Raw genomic sequence first — 23,316 nt, 5'->3', positions numbered from 1 at the left:
AGCTCTAATACTTTGGCCACCTGATTCGAAGAACCAACTCACTGGAAAAGACCCTGATGCTGGAAAAGATTGAAGGCAGGAGGAGAAGAGGATGACAGAGGATGAAAAGGTTGGATGGCATCACCGACTCAATGGACATGAGTTTGAGAAAGCTCTGGGAGTCGGTGATGGACAGGGAAGCCTGGCGTGCTGCAGTACTTGGGGTTGCATAGAGTTGGACACAACTGAGCAACTGAATTGAACTGAAAAAAGAGCTTAAATATGGCTCTAAAGCAAATTAAAGATTAATGACAAGCAAAATCAAATTTCTTTTGTGACCCATCTTCCTCCACCTGCAGATAGCTCTACATAACAAGGAATCACATTAGTTTCCAATTTAAAGGGAATTACGCTAGCAAAGTAATTGCTAAACCTCCAGTAGCACCTGTCTCCAACAACTTCCTAGTTTATCCACATGAGTAGGAGGAGGAGCATCAGCCAACGTGCCCTGGCTCTTGCCTGGCAGTTCAGAGAATTGCGTGACCTTTGTTCTTGGAGAGGAAATTGCAGTGTGTAAAAGCACATCTACGGAAAGAGCTTGCTACTCACAGTGCAATCATACTTGCCAGCTCACTGCTGTCATCCATCTCCAACAGCATTGATTTCTTGGAAGAAATGAAAATAACCAGGCAAAATAGTTGAGAAGATATTTTGCCACAACATAATATACCCAGCTGCAAACACGATCTCTATTACTTGTCATTAGTAACTTCCTTCCTGCCATTTTCCACGATGTACTCAAGACTATAAATGCCACAGAGGGATATTTATTTGGATTTAGTATTTTCTCAGGTGTTTTTTTTTTCAAGAGTTTGTATCCTTAATATTCATTAATAATTAATAAGCAATAGCAAATGGTTGCTTGCTTCCTGATTTTCTCTTCAGTGAGAACTGGTGTCTTAGGCAAAAGGCAACTGGATTTAGGAATCTACTGAGGAGCATTTGAATAGCGATGGTAAGTAGCTTGATCTGGAATAACTTTTATGTGCCTCAGTTTTCCATCTGTAACAGTAGCTTAAAAACTGGGCCCAGATCATAGTATTGTTGGGGGATGCAATAGAAGGTTCAAGGGAAAACTAGAAGCATTTTTCCCACATGTTGGAACTGAAAATAGTTATCTAGTATGGTATTCATATTTTCTATTATTAACTCCAGAATTAGCATATCGTGGCTTCTCATTACATCTTTGATAAAGGCCAGATCAAAGAGTTTGGGTTTCATCTGGGAGGCAATAAAAAGCCATCTTGCCTCCTAAGCATACATATTCATGCCAAATGCTATGACTGTATTAAACTACAGTAGCTAAACCTATCAACTAGAAGCTTAGAGATAGTCAACAAGGGGATGTAGCAAGAATCCAAGTGAACAGAGTTGAAAGACCTGGGTTACAGTGACAATTAGATATCAAAGGGAGGATAGATTTAAGAGATCATTTGGCAAAAATCTGATAAATTGCTTCATAGAATCAAGGGAATTTAAAAGTTAATTTCAATATATCATTATTCCTGCAATAACTCTTTTGGTGCACAGTCTATTGCACCAAGGCTAAGGTTTTTCCAGTAGGCATGTATGGATGTGAGAGTTGGACTATAAAGAAAGCTGAGCACTGAAGAATTGATGCTTTTGAACTGTGGTGTTGGAGAAGACTCTTAAGAGTCCCTTGGACTGCAAGGCAATCCAACCAGTCCATCCTAAAGGAGATCAGTCCTGACTGTTCATTGGAAGGATTGATGTTGAAGCTGAAGCTCCAATACTTTGGCCACCCGATGCAAAGAGATGACTCATTTGAAAAGACCCTGATGCTGGGAAAGATTGAAGGAAGGAGGAGGAGGGGACAACAGAGAATGAGATGGTTGGATATCATCACTGACTCAATGGACATGAGTTTGGGTAAACTCTGGGAGCTGATGATGGACAGGAGGCCTGGTGTGCTGCAGTCCATGGGATTGCAAAGAGTTTGACACAATTAAGTGACTGAACTGAACTGATGGCACTGGGAACTCAAATGCATGCTCAATTGTGCAAGAGCTCAACATATGTTTGGCTGGGTAAGGATTTCAGCTGGAGAACTTTCTGAACAATTCCTTTTCAGTATACATGGATTTCAGCAAGATGCCAGTTCTACCGGCATTTGCTGTTTTCTTGGAGGGTAAGTTTATAGAAGCCAGGAAAAATATCTGCCTTCAGATTAGGTGGTCATTTATTAGCCAAGCTTTAATTAAATTAATTTTTTTTACAGCGGAAATTTGATGTCAATCGTAATAGATCTCAGCAAAGGAAGGAGGGGAAGACAAGTCATACCATGTGAGAAGCAATTCAGAGACGATTTCCTGGAGATAAATATTTGTAATGTAATTATAGATCTGTCATCAACACCACTATAATTTGCTGTCAATCACCACACTGATAGGATCTTACCTTTCAAGGTGTAACTTCCCTTCATTGCAATTATCTCCAGGATAAATCTTCATGCTCAAAGCCCCCAACTTAGAATTATTTTGACATAAGTTTTACAAATTGATATTTCTATGCCAATACACAATGAAGGGGAACATTGAAAGGTCTCTGAATCTATCACTTATGTGGCTGAACATTAGTTGTAAATTGTTAGGAATACACATTGGTATTTTTACCACATTCTGCCTTTTCCTGACATACCTCACCTGAATGACCGATTTGCGATAAAGGTAGGGAAAGTCAGATAAAAGGTCTCACACAATCCAAACATTTAAAACTTTTATTTAAAAGCATTTTTAATGTAAATATGCTAGATATTGGATTTAAACCTAAGTCCTTTCAATTGTCTCAACCTAGTCTCTCTAAATTGTTTTTTTTTTTTTTTCATTTTCATTTATTGCTGCTATTCAATATCCATCATCTGGGCTACTCAACAACTTCCTAAATTATATTTCTGCCCATAATATTTAGCTATCCATTTGTGAGTGTGTGGTAAGTCCCTTCAGTCATGTCCAACTCTGTGTGACCCTATGGAGTGTAGTCTGCCAGGCTCCTCTATTCATGGGATTTTCCAGACAAGAATACCAGAGTGGGTTGCCATGCCCTCCTCCAGGGGGTCTTCCCAATCCAAGGATGGATCCTGTGTCTCTGATGCCTTTATTCTTTATCACTAGTGTCACCTAGGAAGCCCTTGGGAAGTAAATCCATTTACTACTCTTTTTTCTTTTTTCCGTGAAAGGGGTTAGAATTAAAAAAAATAAACTGTAGTTCATTTGCATAACAATTAATCTTCATAGATTTGAGGGACAGATTCTTAACCACCTTGGTAGTTAAGAAGCAACGGTGAATTGAGGAGGAGACAGAGGGGACTTCTTAGAGTAAGAGCTGCAGAGATGGCTCTGTTTTCACGGACTTTTCAGAAACCTAGAAAAGACCTGCTCATCCTCTGCAACTGTGCACAAAGCAGACAAACCATTAGTGAGGACTGGCTAGCCTGTTCTTAGCCTTACTACATAGCACATTAGCCTAAGGCAAGAACTGCAGAGAATATGTTATGAAATGTTTTGACCTCCTGTCTACCTTCAACATCATTCTTTTCATTTAGTTAACACTATTATGTTCTAGGAATTTTTCTAAGACCTTCATGTGTATGTGAAATCGCTCAGTCATGTCCATCTCTTTGCGACCCCATGGACTGTAGCCTACCAGGCTCCTCCATCCACGGGATTTTCCAGGCAAGAATATTGGAGTGGATTGCCATTTCCTTCTCTCGGAGATCTTCCCGACTAAGGGGTTGAACCCGGGTCTCCCGCATTGTAGGCAGGTGCTTTACCGTCTCAGCCACTAGGGAAATCCAAGACCTTCATAGGCATTATCTTACTGAATTCTTAAAATATTTCTAGGAGTTGATACTATTATTATCTTTATTTTATGCATGACTAAACTAAAGCCACGTTTGACTCCACAGCCTATCCTTTTTCCCCTTAATTTTATTACACAGTCATCCCAGGCAACAAATTAGTAAATTGTTCTAGGAAGAGTCTGAGTAATTCTGACTAATTATTTCACAAAACCAAAAACCAAGTTTGTCTTCAACTCACTTGCATGATTTTCCAATCATGTACTTGCAAAGTTGGGGGTGATGGAAAATTATTACTGTATGAAAAACAATCTTCTAATTTAAACTCTAAAGCCTTGTCTCCAGCCAATATTCCTGAGCAAATTCATTAGAAAATAACATCTCATTTGAGTAATTTGTGATATCTTTAACTGAGATTAATAATATAATGAATATAATGTTCTTAAAAATAAGAACATAATAAGTTGAAATTGACCTCAACACTGCACTTAAGTCTTACGGACATAGGGAATTTGTTTGGCCAATGTTATCTTATTCCCAAGAAATGGTCCATGCTTTCTATACTCTGAGGAGAAGAAAACAGAAAAACTGAGAGATAAGTGGGAGGAGAGAAAGTTAGAGAAGGGTGTAGACTGGAGTTCAAAATCCTGTTATTTTAATATTATTAAAATCAATATTCTTCTTAAGTAGAAAAAATGAATTACCCTAATGCTCATGAAAACATAATAAATAACTCCAGGATACTTTATAATGCACATCTACAAAAGTAATGTACTCTGTAATGATGACAGAGCTCATTGTCATCAGTAATGTGGCATGTTTATGAAGGACATCCAAATTTTAATTAGCCTATGCTAAACGGCTTTAGTATCAATTTAGGTGAAATGTGACACTTGGTAGAACCATTTGGATGGCTGCTAGGAATAACTCGTAGACCAGAATACCCAAGAGAATACTATTTCATTAAAGGACAATAATTCTGATAGGAATTGAGAAAGGATCTGAAAATGGGACAGGGAAAATAGGAGGAATCACTTGAAAATACCGTACAGGGGTAACAATTTGGCGTCTCTTGTTTGTAGCAAATTAAAGGCATCAACTTCCTATACTAAAGAAAATAATTACCACTCTAAACAATCACATAAAGACACACATGTTCACTGTGTTCACAATAAACTTGATTGTATACAGATCTACTGCATGTGAGCTCTGTTTGAATAAGCAGTATATTATGTTCACATTTTTATTAATCATGAAGCTTTGGACAATAACACTCTCCTTGATGAAGATATTGCAAGTCTTTGCATGTAAACGGGTAAAATTCAAATTGTGGTTCCACCACTAGTTACTAGGAATATGAGTTTGAACAAGTTATTTCACTTCCCAAGTCTTAATTTGTAAAAATATCATCGTTGTTGGGAATAATAAAGAATAAAGTGAAAGTGAACATATCTGATTTAATAAGTTCTGTACACATTAAAACAGTAGATGGGAAATAACTATGCTTGAAGATGAAAAGTATATACATTTGAGTATGCTTCATGCTCTGAATCAGCCTGACTAGCCTCCAGCTTTCACTGTGTATGAATTATGTGAATAACATTATTTCTCTAAAGCCTATTTTTTCCCATCTGTAAAATGAGTATGCTAAGACTGGTTGTTTAAAATGAGCATACTAATACTAGTTGTTTAATCTTGTTTGTGTATGTTTAGGTATATGCCATTTTCATTCTATATATCTCTAGTTTTTGGAAACTCGACAGTAAGTCTGAGTTCAAGAGTGGTTTTAAAAGTGCCTGTGAGAGAGTTCATGGAAAAGAACCTCTTGAATTCATGAGATGCTTAATAAATAAATGTCAAGGGTTTGGGGGCGGAGATCTAAAAGGTTTGTGGTTGCCTTGTAGAAGCTCAGAGTTTTCTGGAAAATTCAGTATGTAGTAGTATAACAATTTAAAAAAATACTCATGACCAAATTGCTATGAGACATACAGCAGAGCACTTTTGAAGAGGATGCAATCAAAAACTAGGTAGAGTCAGACATGACTTAGTAACTAAACAACAACAATTTTCAAGACAGGGAACAGAGTTCAGAATTATCCAGAGGAGAACACGTATTACAAGGAGACATCATTGTGTTGTGACCAGCTTAGGAAATATCTTGGTGTTCTGGCAAAACTTGAAAATTGGGCTTGAACAAATAGGTGTATGTGGGTGGTATGGAGGCTGACAATAGGTTGGAGCAGGCTTTAAAGTGTAATTGTGTGTCTGTGTGTACATGAGTTAGAAACACTTAACATGAGATCTAGCCTCCCAAATTTATAAGTGTTGAGTATAGTATTGTTAACGATAGGGACACTGTTGCTGAGAAGGTTTCTAGAACTTATTCACCTTTCAGAACTGAAACTTTATACCCCTAGCACAACATCTTCCTGTTCCTTTGCCATCCCCCAACCCCTGGCAAGCACTATTCTGCTGTCTGCTTCCAAGAAAGTGACTGTTTTCAGATAATCTCACATAAGTGGGATCACACATTATATGCCTTTCTGTGGCTGTCTTATTTCACCTAGCATGAAGTCCTCAAGATTGACCCATATGCATAGGCAGGATTTCCTTCTTTTTAGGGCTGAACAATTAATTCAGTTGTATGTAAATACCACATTTTATTTTTCCATTCATGAGTTGAAGGGAATCAGCTTGTTTCCAATTCTTGGCTATCGTGAAAATAATGTAAAATGGCAGGACTCTTTGCGACCCCATGGACTGTAATTCACCAGGCTCCTCTGTCCTTGGGATTCTCAGGCAAGAATACTGGAGTGGATTGCCATTCCCTTCTTCATGGGACCTTCCTGACCCAGGGATTGAACTTGGGTCTCTTGCATTGCATACAGATTCTTTACCACCTGAGCTACCAGGGAAACCCGTAAAATGGCATAGGCACTATAGAAAACAACATGAAGGTTTCTCAAAAAAATAAAAATAAAAGATTTGGTTAAGGAGCTTTTTATTTTCTTCGTGGCTTTCTCTTCCTCTGTTGAGTGAGAGCAAGAGAAAAAGAGAGAGAGAATTAGGAAGACTGTGATATCAAAGTGGGGTGGAGAAGACCAGGAGAGAGAGAGGGAATGAATAATTTGTCTAACTTGTATTTGGATCGTCACTGTACTAAGCATATTAGGTTTCTCAGTTCAAGTTGATGCTGAACTTCTTATTAGCCCCGGGAATGTAGACAAGCCTCACAGTCTCTGTGCTTTTGTTTACCAACCCCTAGTGAGGGTATAATGATTGTACTTCTGTGTGTTCTTTGGATGATCACATGAGATCAACCCACTGCATTACTTCTGCGATGCAGGTTCGTGTTTACAAGGCCTTCTTTCATGTTATTATTATTCTACACCTGCTTGGGCATATTTTGTAATGGCAGAGACCAACCAAAATATCTATCAAAGGTTTCCTTTCTGCTTGCATGAGGAGCTGAAATATGACCACTGAGATTGCCTGCTGAGACAATCAAAACGAATATTTACTTAGGCTAGTAATGATCAATGTCTTCTGAGTAATATGGAAATTGAGTTCAACACCAGAAATAAAGCCGAGGCTCTGAAACTAAGCAAAACAGTATTACCTAATGTACTCCCCCACATAATTGCTTGTCTTCGGCTGCAATTTGCACAATACAGGGATCATTTATGTGCACTTATATATTTTACTGTTGACTGCATGACTGTGCAACACGTCCGGGGAAAGGAAGCCCCAGTAATAAGAATTCATCAAACATCCACAATTGCTTCTTTAAAAAAAAAAAAAAAAAAAGCCTCTAAGGAGAGTCTTAACACCAAATCCATTTATGAGCTGTCAGAAACTGTCAAAGACAAAGCCTGGAAACTGGAATTGGGGCTGAGTTCTGCTCTTACCTCACCTGCAGGGATCTTCAGCAAATTGCTTCATAAAATCTCTAGGGGAAAGAGCAGGCCAAGCAGAGTGTTATCACCCACATTCTCACAGAGAAGTTCAAGAACTCCTGGTAAAGGTCATCAGTCTCACACTGTGAAGCAGCCAGCTCTTGTAGACAGAAGATAAACTGGGTAGATTTACTTCAAACCTCCCTGTGGGGAGCATGATCCTTAATGAGGCCCCCAAACCAAAGGCAACTGAAGATTTTGAAGATGGACTGAAATCAGATAGGTAATGGCCCCAGAGCACAGCTGGTTACTCCTTTTTTCCCCTACTTATTCACAGGAAACCAGCAAGGTATTACTCGGTATTACTGTTAAAATTACTTGATAAAGATATCGGTGTGTCTCCTGCCACTAACCTATTAAATTGTGTGTTCCCAGAAAGGCTGAAAAAAAATTCAGTTACTAAACCATTTCAGAGTTTCAAGGCACAGGAAGGACAGTGGAGGTTTTACTTTTGCTGATTTTTTTTCATACAAAAAAATTCTTTCATAAGCTAGGTCTCAATAAATAATTATTTATCCTGCCAAAATATGTTGTATTTCATAGACCTTTGGAACAAAAGGACACATAACTGTAAGAAGGAGTGCTTTTCATTTATTGTGTTCCTAGTGTCCTATAAATAAACAAACTCATTAATATCAGGCATTATGCATGTTAGTTTTTTTTAAATAAGTGTAAATTAAAAAACAAACATTTTGGATGTCAAGTAATTCTTAACAAAACTGGACACCTACATGTAAACAAATAAAATTAGATCACTCCTTAACATTATATGCAAAAACTCAAAATGGATTAAAGACCCAAATGTAAGAGTGGATACTATAAAACTCTTAGAGAAAAATGTAGGCAGAACACTCTTTGACATAAGCTGCAGCAAGATCTTTTTTGATTCACCTCCAGAGTAAATAAAATAAAAACAGAAATAAAGAATTGGTTTCTAATTAAACTTAAAAGCTTTTGCACAGCAAAGGAAACCCTAAACAAACTAAAAAGACATTTCTCACAATGGGAGAAAATATTGGTAAACAAAGCAACAGACAGAGATTAATCTCCAAAATATACAAACAGCTCATGCAGCTCAATATCAAAAAGACAACTCAATGGAAAAATAAGTGTAAGACCTAAATAGATATTTCTCTAAAAGAAGACATACGTGTGGCAAAAAAGCACATGAAAAGATGCTCAACATCACTGATTATTAGAAAAATGCAAATCAAAACTACAGTGAGGTATCACCTCACACCATTCACAATGGCCATTATCAAAAAACTTACGAACAATAACTGCAGGAAAGGACATGGATAAAGGGGAACTCTCCTACACTATTAATGGGAATGTAAATTGGTAAAGCCATTATGCAGAACAGTATGGAGTTTCCTTAAAAGACTAAAAATAGGACTACTACATGACCCATGCTAAAGCTGAGGCTCCAGTAATTTGGCCACCTGATGTGAAGAACTGACTCATTGGAAAAGACCCTGATGCTGGGAAAGATTGAAGGCAGGAGGGGAAGGGAACGACAGAGGATGAGATGGTTGGATGGCATCACTGACTCGATGGACATGAGTTTGAGCAAACTCTGGGAGATAGTGAAGGACAGGGAAGCCTGGCATGCTGCAGTCCATGGGGTGGCAGAGTCTCATATGACTGAGTGACAGAACTGAATTGATGACCCAGCAACCCCAATCCTGGACACAAACCCAGAGAAAACCATGATTCAAAAAGATACATACATCTCATGTTCACTCCAGTACTATTTACAATAGCTAGGACATGGAAGCAACCTAGATGTCCATCAACAGAGGAATGGATAAAGATGTAGTACATGTATAAAATGGAATATTACTCAGCCATGAAAAAAAACAACAAAATAATGCCATTTGCAATAACATGGATGGACCAAGAGACTGCCATACTGAGTGAAGTATGGCACAGAATGACACATATTGTATGATACTGCTCATATGTGGAATCTTAAGAAAGGGTAAAGTGAACTTATTTACAAAAAAAGACACAAAATAAAGTCGCAGATGTAGAAAACAAATTTGTGATTACCAGGGGATAAGAGAGGAGGGATGAACTGGAAGATTGGGACTGAAATATACACAGCACTATATATAAAACAGATAACTAATAAGAACCTGCTGTATACCACAGGGAACTCTACTCAGTACTCTGTAATGGCCTATATGGGTAAGTGAAAGTGAAGTCACTCAGTCGTGTGGGACTCTTTGCGACCCCATGGACTGTAGCCTACCAGGCTCCTCTGTCCATGGGATTTTCCAGGCAATAGTACTGGAGTGGATTGGCATTTCCTTCTCCAGGGGATCTTCCCAACCCAGGGATTGAACCCAGGTCTCCCTCATTGTAGACAGACGCTTTACCGTCTGAGCCACCAGGGAAAGACTCTATTAAAAAAAAAAGAGTGGATATATTTGTATGTACAACTGATTCACTTTGCTGTATATCTGAATCTATCACAATATGTAAAGCAAATATAGGCCAATAAAAAGTTTTTTAAAAACCTAATTTTAAGTTTTGTTTTTTCTTGAATACTACCATTTGATAACAATCAAGGTTAACAGACAAAATTTACAAAATTAAATCTTTGAAACATAAGAAAATAAATGAAGTAAGATTTAAGATGACCTCAGTTTGAACTCTGGACTTTCCAAGCTGGAGTGCAGTAAGAGGAAACTCAGACAAAGCCCAGAAGATTCCCTGAGCTCGGGATATTAGGCTGATAGATTGGGAAGCTCAAGAAAGGTGGGACATATGCAGAGCAGAGTACTAGAGGAAAGAGCTCTGCAAAGGATTTAAGAATGTAGCAGGCTCTCAGAACATTTGTGCAAGGGTTTGACTCAGATACAAGGGAACCTCTTTGAAAGGACTAGAAGAAACTTACCTGGGACACACGCAGAATCAGAAGCAGTGCCTGTTGCAAAATTAGAAATACCTTGTGATTGACTAGGTATCAGTAGAAAGGTCATGCTTCAGTCATTGAGATTCTTCTAGTCTCTCTTAGCAAGCTGAGCAAAAAAAATGAATATGTGCCCACTAATCGGCATACATAGACATAACTATAACAGTTCTATTTGTAACCATTGTAATCTATAGTAAGGCGATGGCAAGTCCACAGAGTCTCCAGCTCTAATTCATTACCATGTTAAGTCACTCTATCCTCCTCCCTTTGCTTGTCTGCAACCACCCACTCTAACAGTGAGAAACCTGGCTGGCACCAAGGATACCTATTTTTTTTGCTTAATTCCATTACATATGCAGAATGTCAGAATTGTTAACTATATCCTCATGGGAACATTTTTATCAACAGAATACAATGCTTCTGTACTTTTAATCTGAGTCTCTATACTTGAAGTGTATTTTTTATAGACAACACACTTTGAATATTTTTAAAAAAAATCTACTGCAACAATCTCTGACTTTCATTTCAAGGGTTTAGATTATTCATCTTTTTTTTTCTTCTGGGCTGTGCCATGGAGCATGCAGGAAATTAGTGCCCTGATTCCCTGACCAGGCATCTATCAGGGGTCGAAACTGTGCGTAGTTGAAAAATAGAGTCCTAAACACTGGACTGCTGGGGAATTCCCTAGACCATTCATATTTAAAGTGATTATTAGTATAGTCAAATTAATATCTACCATGTTTTACAGTAGCATTTACTAATTGTACGTTTTTATCTCTTTTTCTTCCCTTTCTGCTTTGAGAGTCACATGATTCCATTTTATCTCCTCTCTTAGAAGATCAATTACAGTTGTTGTTGTTTTTTTTCCTGCAAACTTTTTCATTAGAGTTACCATATGCATTTTTAACCTAACTTCAACTGCAAATAATACCACACTGTTTCTAATAAAGTGCAGGTACCTTATCTGGTGGCTCAGATGGTAGAGAATCTGCCTGCAATGCGTGAGACCTGCCTTGATCCCTGGGTCAGGAAGATCCTCTGGAGAAGGAAATGGCAACCCATTCCAGTATTCTTGGCTGGAGAATTCCATGGACAGAGGAGCCTGGCGGCCTACAGTCCATGGGGTCCCAAAGAGTCGGGTATGACTGAGCGACTAACACACAGACACCTTATAACAGAGCATTCCCTTTCTGTCTGATAGCCTCTGTGATTGGGTAAGATTTATTTAACTTATCCATATTCTTTAATTACCCAAAACATTGCTCTTTTATATCTTTCAGCAGGCCTATTTTACATCTATTAAAGAGAGAAAAAAATAAATATTTTATTTTACATTCATTTATTTCTTCTCTAACACTTTCCCTCTATTTCTATAGGTCCAAGTTTCTGACCCATATAATTTTCCTTTGCCTGAAGAACTTCTAACATTTATTACAAGTAGTTCTGCTGGCAATGAACTAGTGAGCATAATTTTGCTGGATATAGAATTCCATACTAATGTTTTCCCCACACTTTAAATATGTTATTCTACTCTTTTTGTTTGCACAATGCCTATTATTCTTGTCCTTGTTCTCCTATAAATAAGGAGTTACATTCACACATCCCTGATTTCTTTCAAGATTATCTCTGTCTTTTGTGTCTGCAGTTTAAATATATTTAGCTAGCTAGCTAGCTATATAGTATTTATTCTGCTAGTGTTTCTAAACTTTTTTTCTTTTTTTCTCACTTGAGTTTGGACACTCTTCCCAATCTATCCTCGAGCTCACGGATTTTTTTCCTAAGTAATGCTGTCTCGACTGACAAACCAATTGAAACCATGATTTGTTTTAGTGTTTTTGCTTTTAACGTTTCCTTTTGATGCTTTTTTTCTCCCATATTTTCCATCATCTGTTCTTGAATAGTGTCTACTTTTGCCATTATAACACTTAACGTATTATAGCAACTTTAAATCTCCTATCTGATTATTCTAACATTATGTCATATCAGAGTCTGACTCTGAGATTTGCTTGCTGCAATATCCTGTGTGTATGTATGTATCTGTGTGAGACAGGGAGAGAGAGAGATACACACAGGAAATCATACATACTGTGTTAGGAAACAGGAACTGAAGCAAATAGGCCTTTAATGTGAGGATTTATGTATTTATTTTAGTCTGGCTATAAGCTGGGCTGTCTGTTATAGCTAAAACTGACAAAAGCTTCGATTTCTCTTCCATGCTTGTTGTATTCCTAGTCTTGATTGTGGAGTTCTTGATTTTTCCTGAAGTTCTCCTCCCAGAGAGATTCCGTGTCTTGCAGCCTATTCCCTGAAACACTCTGTTATTACATTGAAGCTGGGCTGGTATGCTGGAGAAGTGTGGGGCTCGGTAGTGTTATTAATCCTCCAATTAAGTCTCAGTTCTTTAATGTGCCTGTGTTTCAGGTCACAACCATCACAGACACTTCTTCTGCACTCTACAAGTTTTGGTTTGTTTGTTTTCCTTGCTCTCTATTCACTTTACTGGCTGCAGTGTTTCCATCATAGCTTCTTGAAGCCCTAACAACAGTTGACTGGCTTACCCTGTTGGATGAGACATGGAAGCGAAAGGGATCAGGACTGGGAGATCAGGACTGTTCCCCAGTGGAGAAACAACTCTGGCTAAGTCTTTTGCTGGAAGAATCAGCCATTGTGAGAAAGCTCTGAATACATCTTACAAGGATTACTCTTCCCATCATAGTGCCAGGACCGCAAGGGAGTCTTCCTTGGTTCTCCACTGTGAGGTCCTGGAGTGGTTCCCCACTGTGAGGTCCTGGAGTGGTTCCTGGAGATAAAATCCACAGAAGGGTGGAGGCTGTGCTAAACCAGTTCCCCCAGGAAATTCTCACTGTCACCTCCAGTCCACATTCAGCTCTCAGCATTTGTTGAAAATCACCATTTAAATGATCTTATCATTTTTTTCGGCTCTAGCAACTTCTGATCTAGGTAAGCAGATACCAGTTGCTATATCTCTCTGAATACTCTGTGTCTCCATATTTCAGGGTATTCGTTTGTCCTATGATGGGTCTAGTAAAAGTCACAAGATTTCAGTTTGTTCAGGTTTTCTTGTTTGAAGGATGGGAGAGAAGACATCTAAGTTTTTTAATATGTTGGAGCTAAAACTGAAATCTCATTTTTTTTCCTCAAGATTCATATTTTTGCTATAAAATTCTACATTGACAGACTTTTTCTTTCCTTTCTTTCCACAGCTTTATAAATATACCTTGATAAAAACATTGATCTAAAAATTGATTATTTTCAAAATCAATAATTGACCTAAAAAAAAAGGAGAGTGGACAAGGAAATGCTTCTTCACCATTTATGACTAATTTATACACCTTTTGAGTCATCAATTTCTGAACTTCATATAGAGATTTTAATGAACAGAATGCCTGAAATAACATTTTCAGAGGCTTAAAAAACAGGAAGTAAAAAACTTCCAGCAAAACATTGTGCTGGAGCAAAATTTTCAAAAGTGTCAAGAGATTGTAGAGGGCATGGTCAACAAAAACAAAAAACAAACCAGGAACTGAAGAGGATTGGTTCATCTGCCGATTGATAGAAGGTGGCTTTGGACATCTAACAGTTCCCGGGAAATTGGTATAGAATAATAGTCTAGTGTAAAATTTACATCCAAATCCCCTAATATCACAATCACAGTGCCTTATATGGAATTGCTTTGCATATTCCTTAGACACTAGGGAGGTTTATAAATTACTGAAAATTTTCTTTTGCTCTTGTTTTGTTTGATGTTATTTTTAATAGACTCTTTAATCACTTTATTCCCTTATTAATTGCATGTATGAGGGTTAGGGAATACATTCTGGGTCATATGGAGAGAGCGTATAAAGGCCAATATGCCTTTTGGTAAAAAGTAGAATTGTGGCTGTTGCTTTATGAATATTCAGAAGTGCTAGAACAATAGCTCTTGCTTTTTTTGTACTAGGAGACAGTATAGAATCCATGTTTTATTTCATATTTCTATTGACTTTTTGTCTGCTCAGTGGTGCATAAAACAGTGATAAATCAAGCAAAGTTACATGTTAACACTCTCAATTACATTTTAAGAAAAAAATAAAAGAATGTATGTGTGTGGATGTATGTGAGTATCTTTCTGTTGGTAATGCATGTTAAGACAGCTGTAAGTTTTCTAAATGTGTGGCACTACACGGTGAAGAGAATATTTATAGCTATTTCTTGGAGAAACTACAGAATTATTAAAGCCCATAACTAAGAGATTAGGGCATGAGTTAACTTAATTACTGCCCCATCCCCTCAATTTCATACCTGACAAAACTGCCCTAAACTTTAAAAATTTTGGCCCTGTCTGCTTCATCTGTACACATACACACACACACACACACACACACACACACACACACACACACACACAAACACTCACTAAGAATGTATTCAGCAAACTGTAGTCCTGATAACACATAAGATTTTTGAAGCCTCTCACTTGAAATTGGCAGTCTGGCTTACAAGCCATTTCCTGTCACTGCTCCAAATTTATGTAATATCTGATCCTTCCTTCACTTCCTGTTTCCTGTCCCTCATTAATGGACTGTTAAAAATTATGTCCCCTTAGAGCTTCCTAGAGCTAGTAAAGCAATGCTCAAAATTCTCCAAGCCAGGGTTCAGCAATACGTGAACCGTGAACTACCTGACGTTCAAGCTGGTTTTAGAAAAGGCAAAGGAATCAGAGATCAAATTACCAGTATCCACTGGATCATGGAAAAAACAAGAGAGTTCCAGAAAAACATCTATTTCTGCTGTATTGACTATGCCAAAGCCTTTGACTGTGTGGGTCACAATAAACTGTGGAAAATTCTGAAAGAGATGGGAGTTCCAGACCACCTGACCTGCCTCTTGAGAAACCTGTATGCAGGTCAGGAAGCAACAGTTAGAACTGGACATAGAACAACAGACTGGTTCCAAATAGGAAAAGGAGTATGTCAAGGCTGTATATTGTCACCCTGCTTATTTAATTTATTTGCAGAGTACATCATGAGAAATGCTGGGCTGGAAGAAGCACAGGCTGAAATCAAGATTGCCGGGAGAAATATCAACAACCTCAGATATGCAGATGACACCACCCTTATGGCAGAAAGTAAAGAGGAACTAAAAAGCCTCTTGATGAAAGTGAAAAAGGAAAGTGAAAAAGTTGGCTTAAAGCTCAACATTCAGAAAACGAAGATCATGGCATCTGGTCTCATCACTTTGTTGGAAATAGATGGGGAAACAGTGGAAACAGTGTCAGACTTTATTTTTTGGGGGTCCAAAATCACTTCAGATGGTGATTGCAGCCATGAAATTAAAGACACTTACTCCTTGGAAGGAAAGTTATGACCAACCTAGATAGCATATTAAAAAGCAGAGACATTACTTTGTCAGCAAAGGTCCATCTAGTCAAGGGTATGTTTTTTCCAGTGGTCATGTATGGATGTGAGAGTTGGACTGTGAAGAAGGCTGAGCGCTGAAGAATTGATGCTTTTGAACTGTGGTGTTGGAGAAGACTCTTGAGAGTCCCTTGGACTGCAAGGAGATCCAACCAGCCCATTCTGAAGGAGATCAGTTCTGGGTGTTCATTGGAAGAACTGATGCTAAAGCTGAAACTCCAGTACTTTGGCTACCTTATGGGAAGAGCTGACTCATTGGAAAAGACTCTGATGCTGGGAGGGATTGGGGGATGGAGGAGAAGGGGACAACAGTGGATGAGATGGCTGGATGGCATCACCAACTCGATGGACATGAGTTTGAGTAAACTCCGGGAGTTGGTGATGGACAGGGAGGCCTGGCGTGCTCCTATTCACGGGGTTGCAAAGAATTCAGTTCAGACTGAACTGAACTGAACTGAGAGTTTCTTTAATAAAGAAATGGAGAACCTCACCCAAGGACACAATACAGGAAAATGACAGAGTGCCTAGACATTCAGGGAAGGGTAGATAACTGATGCATGCCTCAGCTGTTTTACACACCAGTTGGAGTAAATGATGGAACTTCTTGCTGGCTTAGACAACTTCCAAATGCATCCTCTTTCACTTTATAATATGATCTCCCAGTTTTCAGCATATTTTTGATTATTCAGTGTTTGCTGCTACTGATAATGTTATTTCAAAGTATAGCCCTATCTTAAAAAAATTTAAATATAATAAGTAAGTTTAAAATTTGGATTTTTCAGATAAAATTAATTTGGAAATCCTCAGAAGAAACAGAAGAATAAATATAATTTGCCCATTAAATTATAAACCAAATGGTGATTTCATCTAGAAATACTACCTATTAATATTATTTCTGAAAGCTAGTAAGTTCATAAAATTAATTTAGATTATATTGTAGAAATGTGTTAAGTCACATTTTTCTTTAAAGTCAGGCTATTATATCTCTTAACTAGGAAGAGTAACTATTCAAAAGGATTTATTAGACAATGATCACATTCTTAACAATCTCAGATGATTTTCTCAAAATATCAATAAGCTATTAAGATACCCTGGAACTCTTTCATTATCTATATCCTTAAAAATAGACTAAATATTTCAGGTCAATTTCATTCTAGATTTGGCAAATGAACAACTGGAAAAAGAAAATATAGAATCTGATATTAGACATAACATATATGGTGTTTCAGTTTTTCCATTTAAATTCAAGGGGGTTAAAAACCTGTACTCTTTAAATTCAGAACTCTAAGTCTAAAAAAGTGGAAATATAATCATTTCTATCACAAAAAGTGGTTGCAAGCATGAAAAGTAATAATGAGTGCCAAATACTGTTTCTATTGCCTTGTACAGAGTGAATGTCTCATATATGATTTAATAATTTGAATATTCATTCATTTTTAAATATTTGATTCTCCAGAGTGAGCACTGTTTCAGGCACTGGGGATACAGTAATCAAGAAATCAATTAAAATCTTGCTCTCAAAGAGGTTCCATTCTGGAGGAGGGACAAAAGACAAATTATATAAATACATAAAAGTGAGAGTTGGACCATAAAGAAGGTTGAGCACTGAAGAATTGATGCTTCCAAATTGTGGTGTTGGAGAAGACTTTAAGAGTCCCTTGGACAGCAAGGAGATCAAAGCAATTAATCCTGAAGAAATCAACAGCTGAATACTTATTCAGCTTCAGTATCAGCTGAAGCTGCAATACTTGGGCAACCTGATACGAAGATATATAGAGCCAACTCATTGTAAAAGACCCTGATGCTGAGAAAGACTGAAGATGGGAGGAGAAGGGGACGACAGAGGATAAGATGATTGGTTGACATCACTGACTCAATTAACATGAGTTTGAGCAAGCTCTGGGAGACAGTAAAGGACAGGAAGGCCTGGTGTGTTGCAGTCCATGGGGTGGCAAAGAGCTGGACAAGACTGAGTGACTAGACAACATAGTGTGTTAGTAACAAAGACAAAGAAGAAAATACAAAGCAAGGAAGAGCTACATGAAATCTGAGGATAAGGCCAGATAAAATACAAGATGATCAAATTTGACTTTCCAGTAAACAACACATTTTTTTTTTTTGCATAAGCATGTTTTATGCAGTATTTCCTATGTTATGTCAGGACATACTTATACCAAAACATTTTTCACTGTTCGCATGAAATTAAAAATACACTGTGCATTCCATTCTTTTCTAAATCTGGAAACCCTGGAAGTAATATAAATTTTACATGAAATTGCAAGAGAAAGTGACTTGAGTGAGTCACAAAAAGAAACAATGGAGCCAGGTAAGCATATTGGGGAAGAACATTCAGAAAAGAGCAAGTGCCGAAACCCTGAGCGGGGAGGATGCTGGGTTGGAACATGGTGGCCAATATGGCAGGAGCTAGGAGGCTGACTCCAGAAGAAAAGACCACGGATAACAGGGTATCTGAAGCAATAAGGCTTTGTCGGCCAGAGAAAAGATTTTGTCTTTTATTCCGAGTGAGATGAAAGCTACAGAGGGGTTCTGCACAGACAACTAGCACAGCGTTTCTTTTGGTTTAATGGGCTTGCTTTGGCTTCTATGTTCACAGTGTACTACAGGAAAACAAAGAACCAGAAATCAGGTAGGAGGCTCTGATAACAATTCAGGCAGGAGATAGGAATGGCTTGAGATGTTCTGGTGGCAGTTGGGATACTGATAGGTGGTCAAAATCTGGATATATTTTGAAGGCAGATGCGAGAGCATTTCCAACAGACTGAATCTTGAAAATAAGACAAAGATGGCTTCAAACTGAAGGTGAAAGCACACATCATCAGAGCTATGCTTTTGCCCCCAGAGTTGTGTTTTTTTCTGGGGTAGGGGGTTAGAACTAGTCTCTTACTTTAAGGAAGATGAAAGGAATATTTCAAAGACTGTTCTTTTTCCTAAGCGATCTACTGTTTAAGGGGACTAATATTACAATGATTGAATACAGATTTTGAAGAAATACTATCTCCATCACTTATGAGATTTGTGATTTTGGACCAACTTGATTTTTTCTTTGGATCTCAGAAACTTCATCAATAAAACAGGTATGATACCACCTACACTGAACCTTCTCAGCCTCCAGAAGTAAATATTTGTTCTATGACATTTTTATATGTAGCAAAGTAAACAGTCTAAAGTAGTTCAGTCACTCAGTCATGCCTGACTCTTTTTAACCTCCATGGACTGTAGCCCACTAGACTCCTATGTCCATGGAATTTTCCAGGCAAGTATATTGGAGTTGGTTGCCATTTCCTTCTCCAGTCTAAGGTAGTAGATATGCACATTTTGACTTTCCATTCTTTTGCTGACGGAAACTTGGGTTGTTTCAGCATTTGGGTAACATGAATAATGCAGCAGAGGATATTGACATTAAGTGTGTGTTTGAGTTTGGATGTGTCGCCTCTTCTTATATACATTTTTGGAAAGTCTAAGAAGAATTGGCATTACTTTTTCTTTCAGTGTTTGACAGAATAACCCATGAAATCATTTAGTCCTGGAAATTTTCCTGTTTGGAAATGTTTATTTATTTTTTTATTGAATTAACTCTTTGATTTTTGCTGGTCTATTCAGGCTTTCTATTTCTTCCTGATTCAATTTTTACATTTTCTTTTAGGTTATCCCATGTGTTGGCATACAATTGTTCATAATATTCCCTTTCTATTTCTGAAGCAACTGTTGTAATGGCTGAATTTATCCTCTCTCTCTAGTCTAGCTAAATGTTTGTTAGTTTTCTTTATTTTTTTTCAAAAAATCTGTTCTTAATACTCTTATTGTTGAAGGCTGTAGTAGTGCATATGTTTAGAGATTATTTCAAGCTACTTTTGTAGACTATACTCTGTCGGGGTGGCCAACTGAGTCCTCCGTTTCTTAGTGTTTGAACAGAAATTTCCTTGAATGAGAGCTGCACAACAACAGCATTATCATCAACAACAAAAACATAAAAACAACTCAAGTGTTTACAGTTTGGCTCTGTGCTAGAATACTCCTTCAGTCTCCTAGAGACTGGCTAAAAGCAAATGTTTATGGGACTTCTTGGGATTCCTTCATATATATGGGTGCTTTTGACTGTCTAACTATCCCAAAGGATTTCCTAGTTTTTTCTCTTGTGTTTTGGACAGTCTATTGTATGTCTCATTCATAATCTTTTGCCCCATGTATCTATGAGTTGTTAGTTCCCCTACAGTTTTTTTTTTTCTCTCAAGAAATGAACACTGCTTTTTCTAATGAGTTTCAGAAGAAGTGAGACTGGGAAGAGCCTTGCATCCATCATTCAGCTAAGCTCCTGGACATGTTCAGTTCAGTTCAGTTCAGTCGCTCAGTCGTGTCCAGCTGTTTGCGACCCCATGGACTGCAGCACACCAGGCTTCCCTGTCCATCACCAACTCTGGGAGTTCACTCAGATTCATGTCCATCGAGTTGGTGATGCCATCCAATCATCTCATCCTCTGTCATCCCCTTCTCCTCCCACCTTCAGTCTTTCCCAACATCAGGGTCTTTTCCAGTGAGTCAGCTCTTCACATGAGGTGGCCAAAGTATTGGAGTTTCAGCTTCAACATCAGTCCTTCCAATGTTAGAAGAGAGATATGCAACAGTTTGTGAATAAGGTCTGCTCTGCTTCTTCTGAAGCCAGGAATCAGGGTCCCACACTGAGAATGTGGGCTTCCATTTTCAAAACTGACACCACACCCATGCAGGAAGGTTTAAGACAAGTTTAAGTAAATATTCCACAAGGGTTTTCTACCGTTTATATTTTTAACTTTTATTGGAGTATAATTGATTTATAATATTGAGCTAGTTTCTGTTGTACAGTAAAGTGAATCAGTTATACATATACATATATCCACTCTTCTTTAGATTTTATTCTCATATAGATCATTGCAGAGTACTGAGTTTCCTATGCTATAGAGCTTTACCTCTTTCATATATAGGTGTGTGTATTTCAATCCCAATCTCCCAATTTATCCCTTTCCCTCATTCTTACCCCTGTAACCATACATTTGTTTTCTACTTTTAAAACTATATTTGTTTTGTAAATAAGTTCATTTGTACCTTTTTATTTAGATTCCACAGATTTGTCTTTCTCTGACTTATTTCTACTTTTTAAAAGTTGCTTCCTTCTTGATTTAGTGTTCACTCATGTTCATTTGGTTGTTAGAAATTTTGTTTACCAAAATTTAGACAAAGTTGACTCTAACAGCTTTTTTATTTTTTTGGATGTTTCTATAAGTATATGGGATGTTGGGCTTCCCTTTCCACCATTTTTGTGAAGTAACTATCCTATAGATATTTTTAATCTTTTATTTAAAACCTGTTTTATATTTACAGAGGCATTACAAACATAGTTAGTTCAAAGAATTCTCATTTGTTTTTCTTAATGTCCATGTATAGGTTTAAGGGCTTCCCTGGTAGCTCAGCTGGTAAAGAATCTGCCTGTAATGCAGGAGACCCTGGTTCAATTTCTGGGTCGGGAAGATCTTCTGGAGAAGGGAAAGGCTACCCACTTCAGTATTCTGGCCTGGAGAATTCCATGGATAGTCCCTGGGGTTGCAAAGATGCGGACACGGCTGAGCGACTTCCACTTTAGTATAGGTTTATTTTTATTACCATGCATGTGAGGGACAGATTCTTAGTAGAGGAGATGGTGAGAGGAAAATATTCAGAAACTGTATTTCCAGATATAATATTGAAAGTATAGGAATGGCATGGAAATAAGGGAATAGCAACAAAAATGAACCAAAAACTCACTTTGTGTCAAGGTATTTGTATCTCCCAAAGAGAACAGTTGACAAATTGGCAAGTAAATCTACACTATTTTACCTTGCCCATACATAATTGCCTGGGGCTGTCTATCAAGTTCTGAAAATATAGTTGAAAATAATTTAAATATACAATTATTTTGCTTATAATCATAATTGTTTTATATGCATGTATTTTTATTATTTTATAGCCATTATCTTAAAAGTAAATGCTATAAAACATGAGTGATATGCTATTATTATCATTTCTTATTTATAACAAGTAATTCCATATATTCTTTGGTTTATTGTGTCAAGGTATGAATATTTAAAGACACAGGAAACCAGAATCAAAAGTAATTTTTATGAAAATTAAGTGCATTAGGGATATAAATCCTCTCAAGCAAAGATTCAGACCTCATGACACATATTTAAACATTAGGGTTTGGATACATTCGTTTGTGCGGTGTGTGTGCTTAGACAAGATATATTTCCTAAATAATACTGAATGATCATACGTTAGGTAATCATAATTCCTTGACAAACTTTTCTATTAACCATTTAAAATTTGCCCCAAAATTCATGTATCACTTGAATTTATTAGGAACTTCTACCTTTCTATAATTAAAATGCTTTTTGGTTATATAGTTTTATCTCTGTCCTAGATCCAATGAAGAACTATAAAGGAATATGGTAAGTGAGAGTGATATTGAGACATTTAATCCTAGCACTAATATATTTGGAACCTGTAATATTTAGAACATGATGAAATAGTATAGTATAGCTTGATTTTCTTTGGTAGTCTCTTTGGCATCCTTGTCACATTAACTTGACTGAATTGAATGTTTTATGACAATACATAGTAGAGGAAATTCAATCATATTTATTACTGAATTAAAAAGAAATGAATGTTGAAGTTAAATTGGATAAGGGAAACATGAATACTCTAATTGAGACATACATTAAAAGGCTATTAAAGAAAAATCAATATTAATTTCTTTCTGAGTCTGAAATTTTAGGGAAATTGAATAAATATCATCTTGTCAGATTTATTCATTTTTAGGTATTATTCGTGCAGAGGTTCTGAGTCAACTAGATCGATTTTCATATTAAGCAGCACATTTTAGCTTCTCTGAGACTCAGTTTCCTCATTTGTAAATTTAAGGAAAAATTTCCACCATGAAGTAATTTTAAGAGGAGTATATTTTAATGTTTAACTATGTAGAAGTATCACTGTGTTTATAAAAATATGAATACCTAGAAGTCAAAATGGGAGATTTTCATACATTTTGAGTCAGAGTGGAAGATGGGACACTTAGTCATAATGAGCAATGAAACTCAACTTTCAGTAAGAAAATGAAAGCAAAATCATTATCATCAA

The 23,316-nt window shown here is 37.2% G+C and overlaps 1 pseudogene; it reads left to right on the top strand.

Annotated features, from left to right (window-relative positions):
* LOC102172291 overlaps nucleotides 1-23,048 on the top strand; it is a 148,809-nt pseudogene extending 125,761 nt beyond the window's left edge.

Source organism: Capra hircus, chromosome 18 (genome assembly GCF_001704415.2).
Source record: "Capra hircus breed San Clemente chromosome 18, ASM170441v1, whole genome shotgun sequence".
Lineage (NCBI taxonomy): Eukaryota > Metazoa > Chordata > Mammalia > Artiodactyla > Bovidae > Capra > Capra hircus.
This window is presented reverse-complemented; position numbering and strand designations above follow the sequence as displayed.